Here is a 21,701-nt window from a genome sequence, read left to right as displayed (position 1 = left end):
GCCTCGCGTCGCCGTCGACCGCCCCCGCCACCATCGTCGGCCCCCCAAACCCTAGCCGCTGCCGCCCGCTCCCTCTCATCCCACTGTTAGATAGATCTCTCTCCCCTTGAGCCCAACGGCTCAAGGGGGCCTTGACCGCGCCCTGATCGGGGGCGCCCAGCCCAATGGCTGGTGGGCCCCCGTCACACTGCGCCATAATAAAAGAGGGGTGGAGGCCGGCACGGCACAAGGTTCGAGATTCACCGCCGCCGCCAACTCCACCCTACAAACCCTAATCCGATCAAGAGGGGGCGCAGCCAGTGACGGGAAGCGCCACCGCCGCGCCACACCTCATCGCCGGGACATCTACAACCGTCACTCCCGCAGCCGTCATCGTCGTCGACCTCACCGGCGCCGCATCCACGACAACCGAGCGCCAACGGAGACGATGGCCGGCACTTCTTCATCCTCCAACACCTCAACCGGTCGGTCTATCTAAACCCTCTCCCGTTTTCAATCTCTATAGTTCAAACCTCAATCCCAAATAGAACCACCCGACTAGATCTAACCTAGGTGATCCTAGTGCAAAGTATAACATTGGTATCAGAGCAACCCTAGGGCTTAGATCGGTTCGGGAAAAGAAATCCAAAGAGAGAAAAGCACAAGATCCGCACGGATCAAAAGAACCAAAAACCCTAACCCTAATCTTACCTCGTCGCCGGCCGTCGTCGACGCCGGCAACGGAGGGGGGGAGGGGCAAAGAGGCGCCGCCTAGGAGCCACTCGACGGCCGCGCGCGCACCTGCACGCGCGCGCCGGCGAGGGGGCCCGCGGCGGCGCCGCCATCTCCGTCGTCGCCATCTCTCTCTCACACGGTGGGGGTTAGAGACGGTGGGGGGAGCGGAGAAGAGAAAAGAAAGGAGCGCCGGCCATGGCGCGGCGGCGCGAGGGCCGCCGGCGTCGGCGACGCCGCTCGGCGCGACCGCGCCCGCCCGAGAGAGAGAAAGAGAGGAGAAGCTAGGGTTTCGGCGGCCGGCCGGGGCGCGAGGGGTTTTGATCCCCGTTTTCGGCGCCCGGCCGTCCGATCGCAAACCCTAAGATCGGACGGCCGGCGGCGGCCGGACCGAAATCGGCCCAAGTGGGGAGCGCGCGGCGGCGGCTTTCCCGGCCCAGGCCCAGGTTGCGGCCTGGGGGAGGGGAGGGGGCGCTCGCCCGCGCGCAAGGTGGCCATGGGCCGACCGGCAAAGGCCGGAAAAAGTCCATATAAGGTCCCTCCGGGGCCGAAAATGAATAAAAGAGAACAGTAGCAATTTTTCCATTTTATTTTTGTCAATTTTTCATGCAAATTTCAATAGAATTTTGAATAGATTTTTGCATGTTTTACCTCTGTTTAAATTTGAACCAACGGGAGAATTTTCACAGAGAGAGAATTACAGAGATTTTGCTACTGTTCATATGATTTTATATAGTTTTCCGCTGCAAATAGATGTAATTGATGAAAATTAGTGTTTCTAAAATTAAATTTCGAACCAACGGGAGAATTTAATTTTAGGAACATTAATTATGTGCTATGATGTTGTAATTTTTCTGACCAACGTTGATAATTGCAATATTATAGTTATGGTTATATGTGTTATGTCTATTTCTGCCCAACGGTGATGTAGGCTTAATGCATAATATTTTAATGTTAATTTTGTTCTCACCGCACATGATTATTTCAGGTGGCTACTCCTTGATGGGTTGCATTAAAGATATTCCGACCCTAAAAGGAGATAACTACGCAGAATGGAAAAGAAAACTCGACCTTGCTTTTATCTTGGGAGAGGTGGACTGGGTGTTGACTACCCCATGTCCTATAGAACCTACTGAACTTGTCAGAGGTGAAAATGAGTCAGATGCTGACTGGCAAAAGAGACAGAGGGACAATGCTCCTCTCGTCATGTCGTATGACATTGAACAAAAGAAATGGTCCTTAGCCAACAAGAAATGTTTGGCTGTGGTAAAGAATACGATTGAGCCTACCATATTGGGCTCGATCCCAGAGTGTGACGCTGTCTCAGAGTACCTTGAAAGAATAAAGAGTCAGTTTACTGGCTCTTCAAAGACTTATGCTACACAGCTGATCAAGCAGCTTGTGACAGAAAGGTACCATGGAGGTGGTGTTAGAGACCACATACTTAGAATGAGCAACATGGCTTCCAAATTGAAGCCAATGGATTTGGGCATAACAGATGACTTTCTGGTCCATCTGGTTATGGCCTCATTGCCAAAGCAGTTTGACAATTTTATTGTCAACTACAACATAAGTCCAGAGAAATGGAACTTTGAGAAGCTCATTGCTAATTGTGTGCAAGAGGAGGAGAGAATCAAAGAATCAAATGGTGGTTCAATAAACTATGTTAAAGATAAGAAAAAGAACCACAAGTCTCCCACCTCAAAAGGTAAACAGTCTCAGCATCTGCCTCAACAACAACAGTTCGCTGTTGAGAAAGATCAATGTCTCCACTGCAAGAAGACAGGACACTACAAGAGAGATTGTCCTGACTTTTTGAAAATGATCATGGCAAAGAAAGGTGAGAACATTATTACATTTGTAAATGAATCTCATTATGTTGGTTACTCTAGATCCACATGGTGGATTGATTCTGGAGCAACTATTCATGCTTGTAATTGTTTAAAGGCATTCCGTTCGACGAGGACTACGCAAAGAAGAGAAAGCACCATTAGAGTTGCCAATGGAGTTGAAGAAAAAGTTGAAGCTGTTGGAGATTTTCCTCTAGAGCTCGCGAATGGCTTCATACTTTTACTTCGAGATGTCTTTTATGTTCCTTCTTTGCAAAGAAACTTAATAAGTGTATCAAAGTTGGATTTTGATGGATATGATTGCCGCTTTGGAAGTGGCAAATGTGAACTATGGCATAATAATGCATGTATTGGTCTTGCTGTGTTGCGAGACGAGCTTTATTTGTTATCTCTTTCTGAGAATGTGAATGTTGTGTCCTCGTTGACAAAAGAAAACAAGAAAAGAAAGTGAACTCCCGATGTCTCATCGAAATTATGGCACTGTCGTTTGGGCCATATTTCGAGGGGGAGAATTGAGAGACTAGTTAAGAATGAAATTCTTCCTCCATTGGAGTTCTCAGACTTAGAACAATGCATAGAATGCATTAAAGGAAAATTTGTAAAGAGCATCAAAAAGGGTGCAAAACGAAGCGCAGGAATTTTAGAGATCATTCATACAGATATTTGTGGTCCATTTCCTGTGAAAAGTGTGGATGGCTATGACTCGTTCATAACATTCACAGATGATTACTCCCGCTATGGTTATATTTATCCAATTAAAGAGCGATCAGAAGCATTGGATAAATTTAAGATATTCAAAGCTGAAGTTGAAAATCAGCATGATATAAAGATTAAAGTAGTAAGATCTGACCGTGGGGGGGAGTACTATGGTCGACATACGCCTTATGGGCAAGTCCCTGGACCTTTTGCAAGGTTCTTGCTAGAGAATGGAATAGTAGCCCAGTATTCAACACCGGGCGAACCTCAACAGAATGGGGTAGCTGAAAGGCGCAACCGTACCCTCATGGATATGGTGCGCAGCATGATGAGCTACTCCACACTACCACTCGGTTTATGGATGGAGGCGTTAAAAACCGCCATTCATATTCTCAACAGAGTTCCAAGCAAATCGGTGCCCAAAACACCGTATGAGCTATGGACAGGAAGAGTACCCTCGCTAACTCACCTCCGTGTGTGGGGGAGTCCTGCAGAGGCCAAAGTATTTAACCCAAATATTGGGAAGTTGGACCCCAAAACAGTCAGCTGCCATTTTATTGGCTATCCTGAAAGATCAAAAGGCTATCGTTTCTACTGTCCAAACAGTTATACAAAGTTTGTAGAAACGAGACACGCCGTCTTCTTGGAAGACGAAATGATTAGGGGGAGCTCGGTAGTTCGAGAAATTGATCTTGAGGAGAGGCGGGTGTCTGTACCCGCTCCGTCGACTCAGGAACCTTTCTTCTCTCTACCTGCTGATGTTGTGCCTGCAATGCCTGTCATTGAGGTACCAGCACCTGTTGTTACCCTTCCTGTGGCAACAATGAATGAGAGTGAGGAACCTGTTATACAGGATTCAACAGAAATGGTTGCCACACCAGAGGAGGAGCTACAACAGTCTCAAATAGATAATGTGCCAGTACAGGAGACTCATCAAGAGCCTCAGGTACAGGATGTGCCAAATGTGCAGGCCCCTAGAAGGTCTGAAAGAGTCAGAAGATCGGCTATCCGTGATGACTATAAAGTTTATAATATAGAAGAGTCGCATATGGAGGATGATCCCACCTCATATGAAGAGGCCATGAGAAGCGCTCGCTCATCTGAATGGTTGGAATCCATGAAAGATGAAATGGAATCAATGAAACTAAACGATGTTTGGGATTTAGAAGAAATTCCTAAAGGAGCCAAAACAGTAGGCTGTAAATGGGTCTACAAAACCAAATATGACTCCAGAGGGAATATAGAAAAGTTTAAAGCGCGACTTGTGGCAAAAGGCTTCACACAACGAGAAGGGATTGATTACAATGAGACATTTTCTCCAGTCTCTTGTAAAGATTCCTTCAGGATTATAATGGCACTAGTGGCACATTATGATTTGGAATTACATCAGATGGATGTAAAAACGGCATTTCTAAATGGAGATTTGGAGGAAAAAGTATACATGGCGCAACCGAAAGGTTTTGTCATGAAAGGAAACGAAAATATGGGATGTCGTCTAAAGAGATCCATTTATGGATTAAAGCAAGCTTCGAGACAGTGGTACTTGAAGTTTGATGGGACAATAAAGAAATTTGGGTTTCAAGAGAATGTCGAGGACAACTGTATTTATTCAAAGTTTAAAAATGGGAGATTTATTTTCCTAATTCTGTATGTGGATGACATTCTACTGGCTAGTAGTGATGTCAGTCTACTGCAGGAAACAAAGAAATTCTTGTCCTCAAACTTTGACATGAAAGACCTCGGTGAGGCTTCATATGTTTTGGGCATAGAGATTCACCGAGATAGAACAAAGTATGCATTGGGACTTTCTCAAAAGACATATATAGAAAAGGTGTTGAAGAAATTCAACATGTACAGATGCAGTGCTACACCTGCTCCTATAATGAAAGGCGAAAAGTATGGGGCATCGCAATGTCCCAGAAATCAGTATGAGCTCAATGAAATGAAAACAAAGCCATATGCGTCAGCTGTAGGAAGCCTACAGTACGCGCAAGTGTGCACACGACCTGACTTGGCATTTGTTACCGGGTTACTTGGCAGATTTCAGAGTAATCCAGGCCTAGAGCACTGGAAATTGGTAAAGAAAGTCTTGCGTTATTTGCAAGGAACAAAAGGCCTCATGCTGTCTTACAGAAGATCAGAATCACTCCAGATAGTGGGGTACTCAGATTCTGACTTTGCAAAAGATAATACAAAGTCAACATCGGGATATGTGTTTACCCTGGCAGGAGGAGCTATTTCATGGAAAAGCTCAAAACAGACTATCACTGCAGGGTCTACTATGTATGCCGAGTTTATAGCATGCTATGAGGCAACGGGGCAGGTGAACTGGCTAAAGAAGTTCATACCCGGTTTAAAGGTGGTTGACAGTATTGAGAAACCACTAAAGTTATACTGCGACAACGAACCCGCAGTAATGTACGCTCACAACAATCAGTCAAGTGGTGCTGCCAAACACATTGACATAAAGTACTATGTTGTGAAGGACAAAGTCCGGGATCAAACAATCAGTCTCGAGCACATTAAAACAGAAAGGATGCTCGCGGATCCGCTCACGAAAGGCCTACCACCCAACGTGTTCAAGGAACATGTAGCCGGCATGGGTTTAAGGGAAGCCTTATGAATCCTGGACTACAGGGCCCAAAAGTAAAGTATCTGTTTCTGAATAGAGATGTGTATAGTGGCTGTCGAATCCATCGGTGATTGACCGTGACGATGAAACATGCTCTATTTACAAATCTGTGATGGAATAGAAAAAGCTAAAAGAAAAAGTGAGATCAAGGGGGAGAATGTTAGATAGATCTCTCTCCCCTTGAGCCCAACGGCTCAAGGGGGCCTTGACCGCGCCCTGATCGGGGGCGCCCAGCCCAATGGCTGGTGGGCCCCCGTCACACTGCGCCATAATAAAAGAGGGGTGGAGGCCGGCACGGCACAAGGTTCGAGATTCACCGCCGCCGCCAACTCCACCCTACAAACCCTAATCCGATCAAGAGGGGGCGCAGCCAGTGACGGGAAGCGCCACCGCCGCGCCACACCTCATCGCCGGGACATCTACAACCGTCACTCCCGCAGCCGTCATCGTCGTCGACCTCACCGGCGCCGCATCCACGACAACCGAGCGCCAACGGAGACGATGGCCGGCACTTCTTCATCCTCCAACACCTCAACCGGTCGGTCTATCTAAACCCTCTCCCGTTTTCAATCTCTATAGTTCAAACCTCAATCCCAAATAGAACCACCCGACTAGATCTAACCTAGGTGATCCTAGTGCAAAGTATAACACCCACCTCCTTCCGCGATGCTCCTTCTTCCGCTACTACTCTCGCGACGACGTCTCGAGGTCAGCGTCCAACTACTCCTCATTTTGGTTTGGGTGGTGTGGAAAGGAGGTTGATGTGTGGGTGGTGGTGGTGGTGTGCCCTGTGTAGGTACATGATGCTGAGCACGCTGGTGAACTGGGGGGGTGAGCATCGTGCTGGAGAAGAAGACGTTCTTGGTGGAGCGGTTCGACAAGTACGTCAAGACGCTCGGATCCGGGATCCACGTGCTCGCCCCCCTCGTCGACCACATCGCGTACGTCCACTCACTCAAGGAGGAGGCCATCCCCATCCCCGACCAGTCCGCCATCACCAAGGACAACATCTCCATCCAGATCGACGGTGTCCTCTACGTCAAGGTTATAACTCGCTCCTTGCCTTAAGCCGTTTCTGCTTTGCTGCATTGCCGATTACTGCTGGTGGTGGATGCAATGAGTTGTGTTGTGCGCGATCGAGCTTGCAATTTTGGGCGGCTCATCTGGTGTGCTTGGTTTAGTGTCGGTAGCGTCCCTGAGGCTTGTGGGTTGGGTTGTGGCTGTACCCTATTTTTGCTTGGTGGTGTTGGCGCCGGCAGTAACTGCTTTGTTGTTTCTTCGGCTAACTAAGTTGGTCCCTTTTTTTCTTTTTCAGAGGTAACTGAAAGATGTTGATTTACAGTAATGGGGGTGACTAAATTGTTTTTCGAAATTAAACGCTGTCTAAATTGTTTTTGTTAGAATTTTTGGGGAAACTTCAAATTGCATGTTCTAGGTAATTCAATTACCCTAAAACAATTTTGTGGAAGCACATCGAAATTCTTTTATTAATAAATTGTCATTCCTGGTCCTTATGGTCATCCATTTTGCTAAGGTGGAGCTATAAGTGTGTCACAATGTACTGCATTTGATCTGCATTTCTGATTGCTGCTCTGTTTATTTGATAACTTTGCATGATTGCTGATATGTTCCTGTTTTTACTTACAGTGCCAGCAATTTGCCTCCCTCATCAGGGCCACATCTACATGTGGAGTTCATCTCCCATAAAAGAGGATGCACATAGTATACCTCACACATGAACTCTGTAATAAGCTATGGTGATCTTTATATGCTTCACCAACTGGTGACCAATGGGCTCTTTTCTGAGAAAATAGCCCAGTTTCCTCTTAATTTTGTTAATTCTGCACCTTGGTGCTCGTGAAGTAAGAGCACTAAGTTCAGATGGTATGTGACAGTCCATAGTTATGGTTGGTATTTGTGTGGTACATTTGACAATCTGTGATCATTTGCTATGATTCTTTTGACGGTTTTCTACAGATGAAGCACTTCTTGCTTTCAAGAAGGCAGTTACAACTTCTGATGGGATATTCCTCAACTGGCGTGAACAAGATGTGGATCCTTGCAATTGGAAGGATGTTAGATGTGACAGTCACACCAAGAGAGTAATTTATCTGTAAGACCAAAATAAACCCTACATAAATATTGTGAAATATTTGTTTTTCCCTTTTTAAACCCGCCTCTATTGCTGTTCTGTCTTTCAACAGCTCAAGGCAAGGAGAGGCAGTGTCTCATGGGAATCAGGGGTAAGGGTAAGCCACCGTGCCAAAGATTATTCAATTTGAGAGAGAATACATATACCTTGCACCTGTACACTTGAGATATATAGCATAGTAGCAACTCTTGATCAACAACCAAGTTTTTGTTTCCTTTCGTCTTTTACTCGGGATGAGTAAAGGTTCAAGCTTGGGGGGTTTTGTTGACGGTCGTTAGCAAACAGTTTCGACCGCCAATACTATCAAAATAAAGAAGAACAAGTTATGCTTGCAATGCATATTTGTGTTAGAATAATAAATATTCCACTAGTTATAGGATTACTAACCTCTTGAAGAGAATGATCATAAAATAGAAGAGAATCGACATCGAAATAGACGATCAATCAATCGGATGATGTCGAGAATCAGACTTATCAATGAACGGACCAAGAACTCAGAAATGACACGACCAATTGGGCCAAAGTTCACAAGTCCGAAGAGAGAAGAAGTTCAGGAGGCCACCTGCCAAGTTGTGGGTTGGTTGGGCCAGCCAAGGGTTCGGCCGAACCAGTGCCAACTCCGTTGGATCCAGGGCTTTGAGGGAATGGTGGAGATTCACTCCCTATGGCGGTTGGAGGGTATTACCGACCTTTCCAACCGCCATAACCGTCATTACCTACCTATTTAAGGCCATCACTCTCTCCATTTCAACACACACTTCAAGCAAAGCTCTCTCATACTGTCTCAACTATAGTTTAGTATGCTCAAGCTACTGGAGTAAGAATAGAATCATCAATTAATAAAACCCCTAGTGCTACCGATTTTCTCATTTTTTTGAATTTTTTTTGGTTCCTCGGTACTAGTGACACGCTGTCCTTTGTGCAACAGTGCTTCTCGATTGGCCCATCAGAACTGGTAGCACGTGGTTCGAAGGTCAGCTACTACTCCCCATTCGCCTGTGCGCTTCGTGCAGCAAGCCGGTTCCGGTTGTTGTCTTTTCTTGCTTTTTTTAAGACAGCTATGGCCATGCATGCCTGCCACCATTCATCCTTAACCTCTCTGTCTCTCACCTCCCCATCCTTATCTCACTTCTCTCCTCTCTCTCTCACAGGAGAAAATTGTGATTTTGCTATCGCAAAAGGATGGTTTCGTTGAAATGCTATCCTTTCAAAGTGATTCATTAAAATGCTATCATAAACTAACGGGTGTTCACTGAAATGCTATTTAAGGTCTTTTGGGTTAATACTAATGTTTTTGCTCTATATTGTTGTGTCTTGTGACCAAATTACCCCTGCCTCTCTATCAGCAGCACAGCCACACGCTAGAGCTAAGCAGCGAACACCTTGCAGGTATGGCTATCCACGCGCGCAGGGGGGCACCTGGAAGCAGGCGGCGTCGACGATGCCGAAGGCGGCGACGGCGACCCAGGCGGCCCAGCCGGAAGGCTGCCTCTTGCCGCGCGAGGCGGCGAAGGCGACGAGCAGTGTGCCGGCGGGGAGGAGGCGAAGCTCGGCGACGAAGAAGGGGCCCGTCTTGGCTATGACCCCCTTCATGGCCACCATGGCCGTGCCCCAGAAGAAGAAGGGCGACACCAGCGACGCCCACTCCCACCACTCCCTCCCCACGAATGCCGCCGAGGCCGAGACGCCATCCTCCTCCTCGGAGACCCGCGCGAGGCCTTCGACGAAGCACTCGACGTCCGTGCCCGTGCCGACGCAGTCAACCGCGTCCGGCGGGGAGGGCGGCATCGCCTCGCGGCGGAAGGGTTCCGCACCTGGGCGGTCGTCGACGTAGCACTCAACGTCGGCGGCCCGTGCCGACGCAGTCAACCGCGTCACCGGGTTAGGCGGCGTGTGGCGGGGCGCGGCCGCCGCCGCGAGCCGCCGCGAGATGTCGCACGCCACGGCCACCGCGCGGGACGGAGTAGACAGTGGAGGGCGGGAGGATGGAGTACGGCGGGGCGGGGCAAGACGGAGTACGGCGGCGCGGGAGTACGGCGGGGCGGGGCGGCGCTGACTGAGGGCGGCGGCGGACGCGAATGGAGGCAGCGGCGCGAGTGGACTGGGTGAGGAGGGAGGGGAGGAGCAGGTGGGGGAGTGGCGGGGGCCGGTGCCTGCGCCTGCGCCGAAGCCAATCGCCGTTGCCGATGCCGCTCCCAGGCTCCTCAGTCAGCGCTGACAGGAAGACGCTGGATAAGATCGATCTGGTAAAACAGATAAAGAGACAACGGTATTTTGGTCAGAACAAAAATTAAAATAGAGCAAAATCATTTCTAGCAACCAAAAAGACCTAAAATAGCATTTCAGTGAACACCCCTTAGTTTAGGATAGCATTTTAATGAATCACTTTGAAGGGATAGCATTTCAGCGAAACCATCGTTTTGCGATAGCAAAACCACAATTTTCTCCTCTCACAGTAGCGTGCACGTCTCCGTAGAGGGCGATGTGCTCGGGCCAGCAAGCGGCGGGCGATGGCGGGCGGCGGCGTTGAAAGCGGATGGCGAGTGCGCGGATCCACCGCCCCCTCCCGGCCTCGCACGGATCCACCGCTGCTGACCTCGGGAGCGGTGGCGGCGGCAACAGCGGGTGGATCCGCCGCCTCTGACCTCTGGAGCAGCGGCGGCGTACGGATCCACCGCCCCTGACCTCAGAAGCAGCAGACGGTGGCAGTGGGGAAGGACAGATCCGGCATTCGGTTCCGGCCGAGCCTCCGACGTGCCCCCTCCCTTTCCTTGTTGCGGCAGTGGCAGGGGCGGAGCCAGCTGCATGACCGCTGCTCATCGGAGCCGTGTTCTTCCCCCTTCTTCTCCCCCCTATGGCGGCAAAGGGGCCTGCGGCCAAGCTGGCTCCGGCGGCGCAGAAGCGCAGCGGCTACGTGACTAGCGTAGGTGTCCCCCTCCCCCCTTCTCCCACCTGTGGCTACGTCTGGGTCGGTGGCGGCTTCGGAACCGGCGCCAGCGTTCCCTTCCTCCTCTCCCCTCACGGTGGTGTCGTGGCCGATGACGATGTTGCAGTCGGTGCCTGTGTCCCCCTCCCTTGATTCTACCTCCCCTCCCTGTTGTTTCTCTCCCTCTTCTTGTGCTCGCCATCGCCAGAGACGGCGAAGGCCTCATCTTCGGTGCCGCGGAAGAACTCGATGCGGGAGGTGACTCCAACACAACCCACATGATTGGATGCCGGTAGGACAATAAAGAATCGAAGGTGGTGTTCTTGTGGTTGGATCGGAGTTCGGGCACTGGCCGCCGGGGGCGGCGGCGGCGGACGGGATGCTTTGGTAGACGGAGCTGAGGCCACACGTGGCGGGGGATTTCTTCAAGTACTTGCCATTTAGTGCTCGTCCATAAACTTCTCCATCGAGTCCTTGCAACATGTAAGCTCCCTTAGACACAACCTTATAGATTTGGAACGGTCCTTCCCAATTTGGTGACCACTTGCCGAATTTGTTATCCCGAGTCCCAATCGGTAAAATCAACTTCCATACAAATTCACCTTCCGAAAAAGTCTTGGGCACCACTTTCTTGTTGTAATGTCGAGCAACTCGTTCCTTATCCTTGGTAACTTTTGCAAGGGCTCTTAATCTAGATTGAACCAAGTCTTCCCCCTCATCGGCCATGAGATTATAATACTCATCGGCTGTCAAATCATTTTGCAACTCCGTTCTCCTTGAGCCGATTATAACTTCCCATGGCAAAACAGCCTTATGTCCATAAACAAGCTTATAAGGAGGGACTTGGATCGATGCATGACAAGCCATCCGATAAGACCACAATGCTTCGGCCAATCGAGTATGCCACTGCCGAGGATAATCAGAAATCTTCCTCTTAATCAATTTGATCAAACTCTTGTTAGATGCCTTAGCCTGCCCATTAGCTTGTGCATAATATGGTGAAGAATTCAACAATTTGATACCCATGCTATCGACAAACTGAACAAACTCATCGGACACGAAGATTGAACCTTGATCGGTCGTAATGGTTTGAGGAATACCATATCGATAGATTATATGCTCTTGAACAAAATGTATAGCATCCCCAGAATCAACTTTCTTCAAAGGAATCGTCTCTACCCACTTGGTAAAGTAATCGGTTGCCACCAATATAAACTTATGCCCTTTACTCGATGGTGGATTAATCATACTGATTATATCAATTCCCCAACCTCTAAATGACCATGGTTTAATGATAGGATTCATAGCCGATGCCGGTGCTCTCTGTATCGCTCCAAATTTCTGACAATCTTGACATCCCTTGTAATACTTGAAACAATCTTCCAGCATTGTCGGCCAAAAATACCCCGCACGTCGAAGCAACCACTTCATCTTATGAGCCGATTGATGAATACCACAAATTCCTTCGTGAACCTCACCGATTGCAACCTTAGCTTGATCGGCACTCAAGCACTTAAACAACACCCCATCAATCGTCCGATAATAGAGCTCATCATCCAACAAAGTATACTTCAACACTTTGTAACGCAATTTCCGAGAAGCCGATTGAGATGGATTCTGTAAATATTGATGTACATCATATCTCCAATCATCAGTTGTTAATGCAGCAACTTCAACCCTAACATCTTTGATCATCGGCTTATACCCCGATGCCCCTTGGGCCAAATCATTAGCTTCAATATTTTGCCTCTCGAGAGACATGCCTCAAAGTAACCAGCCGAAATTCCTTCATTAGCTCTTGGCACTTCTCATTATAAACCATTAATGTATCATTCTTGCACTCATATTCTCCTACCAATTGACTGATCACTAGCAAAGAATCCCCCATAATTTCAATAGCATTGGCTTCAACTTCCTTGAGTAACTGCAACCCTTTGAGAACCGCTTCATACTCAGCCTGATTATTAGTTGCATAAGGTTTAATAGTGTAAGCAAACTCAAAACTTGCCCCCCGAGGGGAAATTATAACCAAGCCGATGCCACAACCATGAGTGCATATTGATCCATCAAAGAACAAAGTCCATGGCACGACTTCAACCGAGCCGATTGAATCATCACGATATTCAACAATAAAATCGGCTATAGCTTGTCCTTTGACTGCCTTCGGTGACTCATACCGAAGATCAAACTCCGTTAAGGAAAATATGCACTTTCCAACCCTTCCTTTCAAAATTGGAGCCGACAACATGTACTTGACAACATCGGCTTTGCATATGATAGTGCATTCGTTGGAGAATAGATAATGCCTTAACCTTGTACACGAAAAATATAAGCACAAGCACAACTTCTCCACAGGGGAATATCTTGTTTCCGCATCCAAGAGCCGACGACTTAGATAGAACACAACCCTTTCCTTTCCTTCCAGCTCCTGAATTAAGACCGAGCCGATCGACTTCTCACCGGCTAACAAATATAATCTAAAAGGTACCCCTTTCTGTGGAGGAATCAAAACTAGAGGAGAGATAAGATATTCCTTAATACTATCCAAAGCTTTCTGTTGCTCTGCCCCCAAGTAAACTTTTGATGGGCCTTCAATTTCAGCAATGGTGTGAAAGGTTCTAATCTTCCAAACAAATTAGAAATAAACCTTCTAATAAAATTTATCTTGCCGATCATCTCCTGTAACTCTGTCTTGTTCTCTAGAGGCTGAATCTTCTTGATCGCATTAACACTCGTTTGAGTTACCTCAATCCCCCTCTCATGAACAAAGAAATCCTAAAAATTGGCCAGCCGATACACCAAAAGCACACTTTGTCGGATTCATCTTCAGGCCATATTTCCTGGTTCTCTCAAAAATCTTCCTCAAATCGGCTATGTGGTCTTCTATTTCTTTAGACTTAACAACCACATCATCAATGTAGACTTCAACCAACCAGCCGATTAGATCATGGTATATATAATTCATGGCTCTCTGATATGTAGCTCCAGCACTTTTCAATCCAAAAGTCATTACAACCCACTCAAAAAAGCCGATTGCACCAGGACACCTAAAAGCAGTCTTATGGATATCTTCTTCGGCCATAAAAATTTGATTGTATCCCGCATTTCCATCCATAAAGTTCAATATCTTGTGCCCTGAAGCAGCATCAACCAGCTGATCGGCTACTGGCATTGGATACTCATCCTTTGGGGTAGCTTTATTTAAATCCCTGAAGTCAATGCACACCCTCACCTTGCCGTTTTTCTTGATAACAAGAACTATACTAGAAACCCACTCAGCATACCGGCAAGGACGAATAAAACCAGCATCATATAAACGTTTAATCTCAGCCTTGACAGGTTCAAGCATATCGGCTTTGCATCTTCTTGGAGGTTGTTGATGTGGTCTAACCCCTGGTTTGATAGGTAGCCGATGTTCAACAATCAATAGGCCGAGTCCTAGCATTTCGTAATACTCCCAAGCAAAGCAATCTCTGAATTCCTTTAACAGCTCTATCAACTTGGTTCTAAATTCTGAAGATAAATTCTTACTAATAAATGTCGGCCTTGGTCTATCACCTGGACCTATGTGAATTTCTTCCAAATCATCAGCCGACATGAAACCCTGTCCTTGCTTGTCATCGAGATCATCTACTGTGTCCTTGGTGTAGACGTTTGAACCCTCCATGACGCCCTCAAAAGTTTGAACCCTCCACGATGCCCTCAGAATAATAGCTTGGGCTCTCCATCTTCAATTGGTTGTATATCAGAATCAGACACTTTTAGAAAATCTCCATCCCAAACTTTACCAGATAAGCAATCGAGACCATCCATCTCCCAAAGAGCTAAATCGGCACTGGCAACATTGACTGACCTGTCGGCTGGCACAATTTTAATCTTGTCGCCTTGCCTCTGAATCAAGCATTGATGCATGGTTGAAGGAATACAACAATTAGCATGAATCCAATCCCTTCCAAGCAACAAGTTGTAAGAACCCTTCCCATCGATGACAAAGAATGTTGTAGGGATAGTTTTGTTGCCGACTGTCAGTTCCACATTCAAAACCCCTTTGGTTTCTGATGGATTGCCACCAAAATCTTTGAGCACCATGTTTGTCTTGATGAGATCCTCAACATTTCTGCTCAGCTTCCTAAATGTAGCATAAGGCATCAAATTCACTGCAGCCCCACCATCGACCATCATCTTAGACATCGACTTCCCATTGACGTAGTCATTTATATACAATGGTTTAAGATGCCGATTCTCTGTCCCTTCCGGCTTCTCGAAGACTGCTTGTTCTGGTGACAAAATCAACTTAGCCGATTCCCCTTCAACTTTATCGACATCGGCTTGCTTGACCCCAAATTCAGCAGGCAACGTGAAAACCATGTTAACCGATGCAATCACAACACCTTTTCCTTTAGCCAATCTATTTGCTTCATCGGCTGCAGGAGCTTGATTCTTAACACGCCACTCCTGCTTCGGCTTCGTCTTCTTTAACCGATGATTGATTTCTTACTCAACCTCCTGAAAGTGCTCCCTGTTCTTCAACCTTTGAACCCTTCTCTTCTGATTCTTTGTAAAAATACTATGACATCATTGAGTCTTCCTGCCTTCATTGTTCTCTTGGTTACAATCTTGGTTCACCGGGCCCAACCTTTGATGAACAGGAACTCTTGCTTGCCTTAGCTGATTGCCTCTATTATACGATCGGCTTGAACCTTCTGCAACATTACTGCACCCAGGACAGTCTTCAATAGATGGTAGCCTCATACCTTCATTCCAGCAAAATCTAAAGAACTCACAGCCCCAATGAGGATCAAAACCGCCATCGTCTTCTTCATAATGCATTTCCTGCTGTTTGTCATACTTCTTCTGATACTTTTTGATAATTTTAGCCGAATTCACCTGAAAACCTCTTGCACGACCTCCATCGGCTGTTCGACCAGCTGTATGCACCATATTGACAAGAAAAGGATTACCATCAACCTTCATCGGCCTCTTAGAATCATCAAATTTGATTTTGCCTCCTTCAATAGCTGCCTGGACCTACTGCCTGAAGACCTTGCAATCATTGGTAGAATGAGACCCAGAATTATGCCACTTGCAATACCTTCTCTTGCTCAATTCTTCAGCCGATGGGATTGTATGACCAGCAGGAAGTTGAATCTGTTTCTCTCGAAGTAGCAAATCGAAAATCTTATCAGCCTTGGTAATATCAAAGTCATACCTCTCCTCTTTTCCAGAACTCCTCACCCATTGGCATGGTATAACCTTTTTGCTTCTAACCCAATCGGCTGCTGCTATCTCAGAATCATTATCATCATCGTCATCCGATCCATATATGTAAGGACAGACATGATTAACCTTTTTAAAGTTCTTCCTGGCTTCTGCGAATCTCTGTTCATGCAAGGTTACCTTCTGTGCAAGATGTGATAAACTATCAAAGTCTTGAGACGAGAATTTCTCCCTGATCGGAGCTATCATACCCTGAAAAGCCAAATCGGCCAACTGGGCATCAGTCAAACTCAAGCTGTAACATTTATTTCTCATCTCTCTGAACCTCTGAATGTACTCATGCACAGGCTCATCATGCCTTTGCTTAAACGTTGTTAAATCAGATAATTTCATCTGATGAATCCCACTGTGGAAATAGCTATGAAAATGCTTCTCCAAATCGGCCCAACTGTTGATTGATCCACATGGCAAAGAAGAAAATCAAGTGAAAGCCGATCTAGACAAAGACAATGGGAACAACCTAACCCTCAAGGCATCCACAGCCGATGCTTCACCACACTGAGCTAAGAATCGGCTAACGTGTTCATAGGTTGAAATGCTATCTTGCCCTGAGAACTTTGAAAAGTCTGGAACCTTGAATCGGTCAGGCAAAGGAACCCTCTCAAACCACTCGGGGTAAGGATGCCGATACAAATTTCCAGCATCTTTGGGCTTAAGCCCGAACTATTCTCTCATTACATCTGCGATCATATCGGCCCATGGTCGTTGCTGAGGTGCTCCTTGTGCTTGTTGCGGCACAGGCTCGAACTGATTGTATTGAGGAACAAACTGGGGCTGAGCCGATCCTCCCTGCTGATATTGAACTTGTGGCGATGGAGGCTGATACTGATAATTCAAATTGCCCCCCTGGTAATTTTGAAAGTTTGGCTGAATATTGCGCACCAAATGTTCGGGAACAACTTGAGGTACCACCGTTTGATCTGGTTGCACATGATGAACCAAATGTTCTGGGACGACTCTACAGCGTGCTGCCTTTGCTGATTGTCAAGTGTTCCAAACCCAGCCGACGCATTCATCAAACCACAACCTGCCGCCTTGGTGGCGTCTGTTGAATCGGCTGCACAACCTGCTGCCTTGGTGGTGTTTGCTGAATCGGCTGCTGCTGGATTGGGTCAACAGTAGGTTGAGGTGGTAAGAACATAGCTGTAACCTGATCTTGCGTTAGCCGATTCACATTCTGTCCACTATGCTGTAGTTGCTCTCTCACCAACAACTGAGGATTAACTAATTGACTTAGTGCCGATAATGGTGCAGCAGGTGCGGGAGCCGATACTGGTACCGTCGGCTGAACCGATGGTGCATGAGGAGGAATTGACTGAACAGCTGGCTGATTATCAGTGATTAAGGGCCGATAATTCGGGAAGACACCTCCTGGCAAATAAACCGGTCCTGTAGCTTTATATTCAGCTATCGAGCCATCAACCATCGACTTCACCATGTTTGACAAAGTGTTAACTAATATCCCAGATTGATTGATCAAAGCATGTTGCACGGCATAGTCAACCTGATCCTGGAAGTTGTTAAACTGTAGCTGTACCGTGTTGCCATCTTGATTAAGATTTCCACCTTGAAATCCCTGAGAACCATCACCTTAAATTCCTTGAGAACCAACACCTTGAACCCCTTGAGAGCCATCACCTTGAACTCCTTGAGAACCAACTGTAGCACCTTTATCACTTGGTTGAGCTGCACCATCTGGAGCTTGTTGTACCTCTCTATCCTTGGAAGAACCTGTTCTGGGAACATCAGCAATTACTTTTACTTTATACTTCTGAACAATTGTTCCCTTGCGGGTCTGCATGAACGAGTTCAAGAATTGGTTACATGCTTGTTGCATCATTGCTTCAAGATCCTTCTGCTGCTTAGGTGTCAAGTTGTCCAGAGTGATGGTCACGATGTCGCCTTCATCAACCTCAGATAAACCAAGCTTCTGGATCTTAGATTTAACAGAGCCATCTTTACCAGCTGAAGCCGGCGATGCTGGTGGTTTCTCATCCATGAGGAAACGTCGTTGTGATGCTGACTTGTAATCAGTCCCACCGGGCGTGCCAAAAGCGTGTTGATATGAAAACACGGGGCTTGGGAGATCTGCTTAACTCCAGTGCAGGTCCAAAACTCGCCTTCGGGTATGCTAGCGTGCCAGTTGATTTGATCCTGCAATCAACAAGAAACAAATACAAAGAATCCGTGGTTAAATCCATAAACGATAGCCGATCGGTCAGGTGCCGATGACGTATCATTTATCTTTGAGCCGATGTCATATATACATCGATCGGCAATCATTAATAAGTAAGAAAGAGATAAATTTACTTGATCGGCTGTAGATATTAATGATATATAATCTCTATGTCGATATATACTTAAAATCAAGTGACTGGGATAGATCGGTCGCCATGCCGAGACAGTATAAATCACTTTCATCGAAATATATACTAACAACAAGATTATATATGCTCATAGCATAGCCGATCAGATAGATCTAGCATGAACCGGCTAATACTCCGATATCACTCTGTATTAAGATATTAAAGCAGGTAAAATATACCAAACAAAAGCCTAATATACTTAAATGCAACAAGATCTTAATATAAAGGGCAGAATTAACATGTCAGCAAAGCATATAAGATAAATATGGTTAAATCAGGTAAGATCGGCTGAAACCCCGATGCTACCCTAATCGGCAACCAAGAAGCAGGCTAGAGGTTGAGATTTTAATTACGACTCATAAGATCAAACTCAACTGATGCAGCTATAAGTATAAAAAGAAGGACAATATCTAGACAATCAAGCCATTGGAAGTTTCATAGAGTTGTGGATATCATATATAATCTAAGCCAACGTCGCTATCTAACCTAATCGGCTGCCTTCTACCGACATATGTTAGCTGATTGTAGATTAGATAGCAATATTGCCAGAGATTATATAAGATATATAATAACTTGACGAATTACATAAACAAGATTAGAGTATCATAAAGATGGAAGCACTAATCCCGAGAACGCAAGCCGCCATAAAAAGTTTTACCTCTTGTTGAAGATCGAAACCGATGCAGCTCAACCCGAAAGTAAGAACTTGTCGAAATAAAACGAAAGCAAAAAGGGTGGCGATGCGCCGAGATTGTATTGAACGTGTGTTCGTTTGATTACATGGGGTTCGGGGTCTATTTATACCTGAGAATTACAAAACGTGTCCATATCGGACACGACTCTTATCTCTAACAAACTCTAAGATACCATAAGTCTTTGTGGCAGACTTTTGCCCAAACATATCTCTAAGGAAATTACATAAAATATCCTAATTAATAGATATAATTGCCTTCTCAGGACTCTATCCATGTGTGGCAATCATCTTGAAGCACGTCAACCTAACCCGACAATGTATGTCGTGTCACATTGTCAGATTCGGCTCGATCGGCTAACCCTGTCTGACTCGATCTCTGCCGACCCTAGTCGTAGCCGATTTGGACTTCAACCGATCCTTACTCTGTTTCCGGGATGATTTTCATCTCGAATTCCATTTCGGTTTCTTCTTCATCTCCTATCCTTGAATTACCAATAACAGGTTTATATATCAGCAATAAGCTAACATAATACATTAACCTTACCTTAAACTTTTCAAATCAGATCTTCTACCTAGCACCATGTGACTGACAGTGTGGTGATGCATCTATCGTTTGAGTGCAGGTAGGCGTAGTGGCGGTAACGATCCCTTTCCTGATTCTTTCCTCGTCGCACAACGGGTTCGTCAGGATCTGGATTGTGTTGGCCATATACATGAGCATCAGAGCCTTTATTAGCACCTGGAGGTAATTAATTAACACTCTATATACATTCTTGTGCAACTGCCCGCGGTTTTGCTGTCTGAATAAAATTGACCTTAATTTTAAATTTTGTTTTCGATAATTTGGAAACAATTTCTATATGCGCGTAATCGATCTAACTGAAGGTTTTATGTACTATTTATGTATGATGGAAGCAGACAGGGGGCCATGGACGTTTCTTCGCACATGGGCACCTGGCCAGTCCAAAAGCAAAAAATGGTTTTGTTTGGGGGGGAAATGGTGAGATACTGATCAAGTTTGTGGTTTTGATGTGTGATGCGATGATTAATCATGTGATTAGACAACACATTATAGAACCTCTTTTTTTGTGCAGGAACCAAAAAATGCGTGGAATTTACGTGCTTCTATTGGGGATTCTGCTATTTGATCTCACCTTGCAGGTGTTGGTTAGCAAGCTGGATTAATTCGTTAGAATATGCCAAATTTTGGGTTGTGTCCGCATATTTAAGTTCGTTTTTAATCTGTTTGTTGGTTCTATACTTAGGGTTGTACCTGTCCGGAGGAAGAAGGAAACAGCATGGCGAATCTTCGTTCTGAAAGGGCATGCGTGCCGGCGGGAGTGTTGGTCGGATGGTGGCAACGCATGCTTTGGCGTTTGGGGCGGAGAGGGTGGGCCTTGCCGTGGGTGAAACGATGCTGCACACTGGGCTCTAGGCTAGCATGGCAGCGCAACGTCACAATGCCTTTGTCTGGCACGCTGCGCACTCCCTCACTCATTTACACCTGTGGCCACCGTCTGTCCTTGCTTCAGTCCTTGGCCTGGTTTAATTGATGGACATTTTGAGATTGTGTTAGTGATGATGAGTAACAACAAGATACTATACATCAGCGGAGTCTGAGACTGACAACAACAATGGCATGCAAAATTCAACTCATATAAGGTGAGTTGGTTTGATTGAGTCGTCCATTTTGCATTAGTTATTTTTTGAATTATTTCTGTTCGCAATGGTCTACTTTGGTTATGCTGACCGTTTAGTATTGGGTACATACTTATGTTTCCAAGCAATACCAAGGTGCCATTGAGAATAATCTATGTTATATGTGATTTTGTAGGTACCGAGCGTTTTGTTGGGTTTGCTATCTATTGGATGCCTTCTTTACTTCTGAGGATGCGGTTGGTTGCATTGCATGTATGCCTGATGTTTGTCTATATGTGTATGTACGTGTTCCGATGCACACGTGTCTGCCTGAGTGTTGCGTTGCATGTCCACGTTCCACTGCAGCACCTGCCGTTGGGGCAATGGGGCATGGACGCGAACCCTGGGATCTCAAAGCCGTCCTAGATACTTCATTCTTTCGTGCTTATTAGCTCCCTCTATTTTATTGTGCTTTTGCTTAATAATGGAATGTAATTTTTGTCTTTGCCAGTATATTAGCTTATATTTAACCACTACATATATTCTGCATCTCAATGTATTCTGTCGCATCGTATTACCCTCGACGTAGTTCCTTAATCCGTTAAGTACTTTAGTTGTCCCTGTTCTGTTGTACTATATTATTTATGAATAATATATAATGTCTTTGGTAATGTATTATCTTGTACTTAACAAGTTCAAGCATATGTATTCATGCGCGGCGACAGCGGCGTGTCGCCGCGCTTATCCTTCTAGTAAAAA

General features: G+C 46.1%; 1 long non-coding RNA gene across 1 annotated transcript; it reads left to right on the top strand.

Annotated features, from left to right (window-relative positions):
* Nucleotides 1-6,683: 6,683 nt before the first annotated feature.
* On the top strand, nt 6,684-21,701 carry LOC112939839 (uncharacterized). Its single transcript, XR_003243684.2, has 8 exons — nt 6,684-6,933; nt 7,537-7,773; nt 7,867-8,002; nt 8,094-8,138; nt 19,928-20,049; nt 20,223-20,465; nt 20,570-20,966; nt 21,139-21,701. It is a non-coding gene; the product is annotated as an uncharacterized lncRNA (long non-coding RNA).

The sequence above is a fragment of the Oryza sativa genome, chromosome 1, assembly GCF_034140825.1.
Source record: "Oryza sativa Japonica Group chromosome 1, ASM3414082v1".
NCBI lineage: Eukaryota > Viridiplantae > Streptophyta > Magnoliopsida > Poales > Poaceae > Oryza > Oryza sativa.
The sequence above is the reverse complement of the archived record's forward strand: the minus strand, read 5'-3'. Positions and strand labels throughout refer to the sequence as shown.